Here is an 8,300-nt window from a genome sequence, read left to right as displayed (position 1 = left end):
CCAGACCTCTATGGATATAGGCAATGGCAACGAAAGGCATGCCATGATCGAAAAGTTTGATCATAAGAGAAAGGCAAAGTCAGAAGTAGTTCCATGTGCTGTTCCAAAAGAGTCAATTTGCTTTTATTGCCAAGAGAAGGGGCATTGGAGATGAAGCCGCCCTATTTACCTAAGAGATCTAAGAGATGGGAGAGTCAAAACGTATGGCTCTGCTTTAGGTAAAATCCATTAACTAACTCTCTTAAGTTCCTATTCTAGATTCTTAATACATGATGTGATAAGATTACATTTCGATGTCTTGTAGGATCGAAGAAAAGAGAGGAAGCTTAAGGGAAGAAGTGAGCGGAATCTAATCGTGAAGAAATGGATTTCGATCGCATTACTTGAAGATTAGAATCTTGAGCTACTACTTGGAGTTAGAATAAGATTGCTAAGAAATATGTATTAACATAGTTTTTCAATTGAATTGCATTGTAAGGACAAATTTTTTCCGCACTAAAATAAATTTTGATTTTTTATATTATTTATTTATCCTTGCAATGGCGTGTATGAAAAATTGATGTTTGAAAGTTTCTATTATTAGCAATAATGGATTTGATTCTTAATTATGTTATTTGTGGAAAGGTCAAGAATTTACCAAATAGGGAAAGTTTCTCATCGCCCAAGTTTCAATTGGATAGAAACTTGGAATCATACAACAAGTATTGCATGATGAATGAGAAGTTTCATATTTGGAAATTAGACTAATTCGTTGACAAAGTGTCAAGTGAATGACTAGGAGATCATGTACACAAGGTCGTGTGTTGATCAAGTCTACCACAAGAGTGACAAAGATATTTGTCATGATTTACTAAAGGTTTAGTGGATATGATTATACTTATAAGAATAAGTGTAATTCCGAGTTGATTTGAAAGAGTTTAGATCAATAGCAGAACGAATAAAGAAAAATCAAGTAGGCAGTAAGATAAAATTTTCTCTATTCTAAGAAGAAGGGATAGTACCTTTTATTATGTTTTATGATAGGTCTTAATGATTAAGAACCATATCTCAATTGATCCTCTAAGTGAGTCTTAGTGCAATTGTATGTCTGAGAAGAGGAATCAAGAATTGAAGAAATGGTTGAATCAAGAAGTCAATCATACTTCATTCCAAAACCAAGTCTTAGAGTTAAGATTGTGACATTGAGTGACAAGTCTTAAGAAGGTTTATAACATTCATCAAATGTGGAATTTGAAAAAGGGTTTTCTTATTACTGCACATTTGAAATTGGAAAGTTGTGATGTCTTAGGTAAGACAAAGACCAACTAGGACCAATTTTGTGAAATGTTTAGTCTTGATAAATGCTACACTAACTCTTGAATATTTGTTTGTCGATAAATGTTGATTGACAAGAGAATCTTATACGTCAATGAGACAGTGGGAGTCTTAATGGTCTTGAAAAGTTTCAAGAACTAATCAAGAATAAACCTTATCAATCATCACTAGCACACGACTTGAGGTTTACAACCTATCGTGTTGACACTATCTTGTTTCTGTGCCGTTCCAATTGAGTTAAATATGCATGTGAGTTCTAGGAGTTTTCATTTGAACGCATAAAAGGCAAGCACTTTTATCAATGAAAAGTACATTGATAAGAAAGGATGAGCTGCTTAACTACTTGGAAGACATGGTGGGCAGCCGTGTCACCATAAAGGCAAGAGATCAAGATTAAGAAGGTTCGGTCCATATGAATTTGGATTTGTTGCAAACTTTGGTTTTGACAAATTCGCATGGATAGGAACACATACACCACTATAATCTAAGTGTCATAAGATTCCCTCCTTCATAAGAATGGCTGTGAGGAAATGCTTTCGCTAAGAGAGATTTTAAGAAGATAGTGATTGTGAAAATTGTATTCTCGAATTCGATTATGGTTACGGTATCCCTTTCCATAATTCAAATTGTGAGATTTGGCAATTAGTCTGAATTGTTTAGACACACATATAAGTTATCTAAGGCAAAGGTGTATGTGACATCCCCAATTTCACGGCCAGAAAAGACCGATTTGTTTATGCTTGTTTTTAAAATCAAAGTAATCTTTTATAGAAAACAGTTGCGGAATTAGTTCCCAAAATATGATAAAGATTTATCAAAGCATTTCTCAAAGAGAATGTATTTTCATTAAATAATAAAACCTCGGGATGTCATGTTCCGATACAGACCAAAAGCATAAACAATAATAAATAGACCTTACAACAGTTATTCATAACTACTGGCCTATAATCCAAAATCTCTCGTCAAGTCCACCAACTTATACTCTGGTGCCATTACCTGTAATGCAAAGAAAACTGAGTGGGTCAGGCTTGGGAGCCTGGTGAGCATATAGGGTTTTCAACCCACAATAATATAATTATTATATTCAACCATCAAACAATCAACTCAATTACTCATGCCTATTATGTTTCTTAGGATTTTACCCTAGGAATTCAACTACTCGTCATTCCTTCATTCCTAAGGATTGACCTAAGGAATTTACACAAACTTCCATTGCTATATAAGGCGCATCTGCCAACATTATCCTTTAAGCGCCTCTGCCAGGATTACGTCATACACTATGAGGCGCGACTGCCAGGTTTATGACATTCTCTTTTAGGCACATCTGCCGACATTATCTTATAAGCGCATCTGCTATTGTTATGACAATCTCTATTTGGCGCATCTGCCAAGATCACGACATTCACTACTTGGTGCATCTACCAATATTATTCTCAAGCGCATCTGCTAGCATTAAGGCATGCTCTTTTAGTTTCATCTACCAATACTATACTTAAGTGCATCTACTAGTATTATGTCACTTTCTCTTTGGTGCATCTACCAATATTATGCTTGAGCGCATCTGCTAGCATTATGACGTTCTCTAATTGGTGCATCTACCAATATCATTCTTAATCATCTTACATACATCATCATTTTATCACATACCAACTATCTCATCTACCCATGTTCTACCCAACATATTTGTAGATATGGAATACATATACAGTTTAACTCATTTAAAAACTATATAAAACATTCATTCCATACTTATCTCAAATAAACAACAATATATAAACACATAGCACGTATTTTATAACAAACACTTCATATTTATGTGTTGGAAGAAAGTAACCACACACTCTCCCAAACATATACGTGATACATTCAAACAATACTTGTATTATACCCGTGTTTATGAAAGGGACTATACACCCACACATATAAACAACTTTATATCATACACATAGCACGTATTTTATAGAAAATACTTAATATTTATGTGTTAGAAGAAAGTAACTACACACTCACTCGTATAAACAGCAATATACTTAATACACTCAAACCATACTTGTATTATTATCGTGTTTGTGAAAGGTAGTATACACTCACTTGATCAGAAGATGATCGGACAGCACTACGACTTGCAGAAGTAGTAATCCTCAGCAGATCTGGAAGATCTCTTCAAAAATCGAACTTCTCGCGGGTAGAGCTTCGGCTCGAGAACCGCACTTCTCGGAATCTTCGGGATCTCGGGACTTGCCTCGGGGCTCGAGAATAATACCGGGGCTTCGGTATATTTCTGGCACGCAAAACGTTGCAAAACAAGAGAGAAGAGAGAAAATAGCAACCCTAAACGTCTGGCCCTTCAAATCTATTTATAGGGCAAATTTGGCCCTTGCCACGTCGTGGCAACCTTGTTCCACGTCGTGGGCTTGGTCGTCACTGCATGCGTCATCCCAAGTTGCATCTGGGGGCCTTTCGGAGGTGTCAGTACACTTGCCACGTCGTGGCACTGCTTGCCACGTCGTGGTCTCTGACAGTTTTGGGGTTTCGCGCCCCGAACTTCAGAAATTCATAACTTTCGCATACGAACTCCGTTTTCGACGTTCTTTATATCGCCGCGAAGGTGAGATTATGCTCTACAACTCTCGTTTAGACTCCATTGGCTAATTTTGACTTTATTTTTAATATATTATAAGTATATTACTTATATATTATCTTTAGTAGACCGGGACAGGAAAACTCCGTTCGAAATTCATAACTCCTTCATCTGAACTCCGATTCCGTCCGTCTTTCCGTCGTTGCACTACTATCGATGAGATCTTCAATTCTCATTTAGATCACTAAGGATAGATATCTATCTACCTTAAATTCACTATCTACGTCGCGCTGGGTCGCGCTAGGTCGTGTCGGTTCTGTCGCGAAACTTCGACAGGTCATAACTTCTTCGTTATAACTCGGATTTCGGCGTTCTTTATATGCACGGAAACCTTGTGACATATACTACAACTTGGTTAAGATTAATACTTCTAAATAATCTTCCATCAAAAAGTCATTTTTGATGCTTATCGTCTCTAAATTGACTAACCGTAATCTACGGGCGTTACAATTATCTCCCCCTTAGGATGATTACGTCCCGGAATCATCAACGAAACAGGATTCGTATACTGACTCCATACGCTATCTCTCCATCCTAAGTAATAACCGTAACTTCTATGTTTTCCTCGAAAGAGTATTTAACTCTATGGTTTTCTTGACCGCAGACGATGCCCAATCTTGCATCTTCTTATCGTACTATGCTGTACTTTCAATCATAATTTCCAAGTTACAAAATAAGTCCTTATTGTGGACTCCTTCTTCTTCTCAGGATAAATACTTTCATTTTTCTATTGTAACAAATCGATGGGTCGTGTTCTAATGACCTCTCATCGTATGATGCAACGCTAAGACTCAAGTCTCTTAGAGTCAAATTCCAGAATGGAATATACCTTCTTTCATATTCTAACGTGATATAATCACATTTTTACATGTAGCATTTCTAGCTACAAGCTTCCTTAACAACGAGCGCGATGCTATCGATCGCATTGATTTCAATCTTTTGACTTAGGTCAGATGTTACATCGAACTTGGTTCCATGAACCACGTAACAAACTCCTCGTAGTCGGACTCAATTTTTGATATGACCACTAGGGTCGAAATAACAACCATCTTACTAGTCACTACCGAAACAAGGGTAATGACACACTTGAACAAAACGGAATCAATTACTAGCTTCTTGGTAACCTTGTGACTTTCCCTGATCCAAGTGCGAGTCTTGTGCTTCCGGTAGTATATGCATCTACTACCTTTCACACCTACTCATACTCGTCCCAAGTATTGTCCCGCAGTCGACCAAGTCACCATACAAGAAAATCAGACAATCATTCAACACATCAGTTAGCAAAACTAGGGTTTATATTAATTCCTTGAAACGATTACACAAAAGTTCAAGTTCACCCTATACTATGCCTCTAATAGGCTACATACATGATACTTTTCATATCGCTACCTTAAAACATGATCTTTAGATATAAGATCCTTATTCCTGATTCCTTGCATTGTCATTTGCTTCATCAAGGATCATTTGAAATGCTCTTGCCTTTAGCTTTAGCGGCGCCTCTAGCCTTGCTGCTTGATTTTTCCCTTGGGCAGTCTTGCTTGAAGTGCCCCTCTTCGTTACATTCATAACACACCTTTTTGTTGAAAATACATTCATCGGCGTAATGCCCATGCTTTCCACACTTGAAACATGCCACCTCCACGCCACATTTTCCTGAGTGCTTCTTCTTGCACTTATCGCACCACCTTGCCTTATCCCTTCCTCCTCCTCCAGACTTCGAGAATTTTCTTTTCTCATTAGAACCTGAAGTTCCTTCTAACTTTCTCTTCTCGCCAACTTCAACCTTACTGTCAGTCCTCCCCTTGATCATATTCTCAACAGACTTGGCAGCCCAAATAGTTGCCTCTAGAGTAGGTGCCTGACGCACTAGCACCGCATACTCCCAAGGGAGTCCCTTTGCGTATCGGTCGACTTTTGTTAGTTCGTCTGGGACGATGCGCAAAGCAAACTCCATCTTGTCTGTGAAGGCATTACTGTATTCATCCACTGACATGCTGCCTTTCTTCAATATCAGAAATTTGTTCTCCAACTCTAGCAGGTTTTGGGCCGAGCAGAACTTGCGCTTGAATTGCACCAAGAACTCTGCCCAGGTCAGTTGCAGTGGCTCATTAGGACTTAGGATCTTCCCCAAAGTGTTCCACCAATGAACAGCCCCACCCCTGAACTGACGTACTGCGAAAGTGGTCTGCAACTTGCCTCTACAACCACACGTCATGAAGGCTAGCTCCATTTCCGATATCCAATCCATAACTCCGATCGGATCCTCCTTTCCAGTGAAGGTCGATGGTTTGCAAGTCAGAAAATCCTTATACTTGCATCCCATTCCATCATTCCTTCCATTCTGGTTGTTTTGCCTAACCATCGGTGGGTTGGCTTGACCAACAGATCCACTGAAGTTTCCTCCTTCCGAGTGCCCTTCATTTAATTCAGGCTCTTCCACTTGAATTGACAGTTCTTCACGATTTTGTTGAAGCAACCGTCAAGTTTCATCCATCTGACGATCCAACATCGTCTGAATCATCATTTGCACACCATCCATGGTTATTGGCTCAGGTGCTGCTGCTACGACAGGTACTTGTTCAATCACTGGTGGTTGATTCCTGTTTTCATCAGCATTTCCAACTCCACTTCTTGTTCTCACCATTTTTGATCTATACACCGAATAAGGTGAAATTAGATCCTCATTCACGATAGATATTCAAATCGTCCTTATCACTCCGAAGCATTTATATGCTAGTTCTAATATCATAGCCATACGTTTAGAATCCTAAACACATAAGGTTTCCAGATCCGGTCGGCAACAGACCATAGATCCGAACAAATAATATCATATATGGCAACATATAACATTTAGCACATAAAGCATTTTTGGCAACTTTCCTAAAATATACTAGTGCTCGTGTCTAAAATATAACAAACACACATCTCAAAACTTCACTTAGCATTCTAAGTTTAAGTCTAGAAATCCTACAAATTCCTAGTTCGCTTAAACTAATGCTCTGATACCAACTGTGACATCCCCAATTTCACGGCCAGAAAAGACCGATTTGTTTATGCTTGTTTTTAAAATCAGAGTAATCTTTTAAAGAAAACAGTTGTGGAATTAGTTCCCAAAATATGATAAAGATTTATCAAAGCATTTCTCAAAGAGAATGTATTTTCATTAAATAATAAAACCTCGGGATGTCATGTTCCGATACAGACCAAAAGCATAAACAATAATAAATAGACCTTACAACAGTTATTCATAACTACTGGCCTATAATCCAAAATCTCTCGTCAAGTCCACCAACTTATACTCTGGTGCCATTACCTGTAATGCAAAGAAAACTGAGTGGGTCAGGCTTGGGAGCCTGGTGAGCATATAGGGTTTTCAACCCACAATAATACAATTATTATATTCAACCATCAAACAATCAACTCAATTACTCATCCCTATTATGTTTCTTAGGATTTTAACCTAGGAATTCAACTACTCGTCATTCCTTCATTCCTAAGGATTGACCTAAGGAATTTACACAAGCTTCCATTGCTACATAAGGCGCATCTGCCAACATTATCCTTTAAGCGCCTCTGCCAGGATTACGTCATACACTATGAGGCGCGACTGCCAGGTTTATGACATTCTCTTTTAGGCACATCTGCCGACATTATCTTATAAGCGCATCTGCTATTGTTATGACAATCTCTATTTGGCGCATCTGCCAAGATCACGACATTCACTACTTGGTGCATCTACCAATATTATTCTCAAGCGCATCTGCTAGCATTAAGGCATGCTCTTTTAGTTTCATCTACCAATACTATACTTAAGTGCATCTACTAGTATTATGTCACTTTCTCTTCGGTGCATCTACCAATACTATGCTTGAGCGCATCTGCTAGCATTATGACGTTCTCTAATTGGTGCATCTGCCAATATCATTCTTAATCATCTTACATACATCATCATTTTATCACATACCAACTATCTCATCTACCCATGTTCTACCCAACATATTTGTAGATATGGAATACATATACAGTTTAACTCATTTAAAAACTATATAAAACATTCATTCCATACTTATCTCAAATAAACAACAATATATAAACACATAGCACGTATTTTATAACAAACACTTCATATTTATGTGTTGGAAGAAAGTAACCACACACTCTCCCAAACATATACGTGATACATTCAAACAATACTTGTATTATACCCGTGTTTATGAAAGGGACTATACACCCACACATATAAACAACTTTATATCATACACATAGCACGTATTTTATAGAAAATACTTAATATTTATGTGTTAGAAGAAAGTAACTACACACTCACTCGTATAAACAGCAATAT

The sequence above is a fragment of the Lactuca sativa genome, chromosome 2 (genome assembly GCF_002870075.4).
Source record: "Lactuca sativa cultivar Salinas chromosome 2, Lsat_Salinas_v11, whole genome shotgun sequence".
In the NCBI taxonomy this organism is placed as follows: Eukaryota; Viridiplantae; Streptophyta; class Magnoliopsida; order Asterales; family Asteraceae; genus Lactuca; species Lactuca sativa.
Note: the sequence above shows the minus strand (reverse complement) of the source record.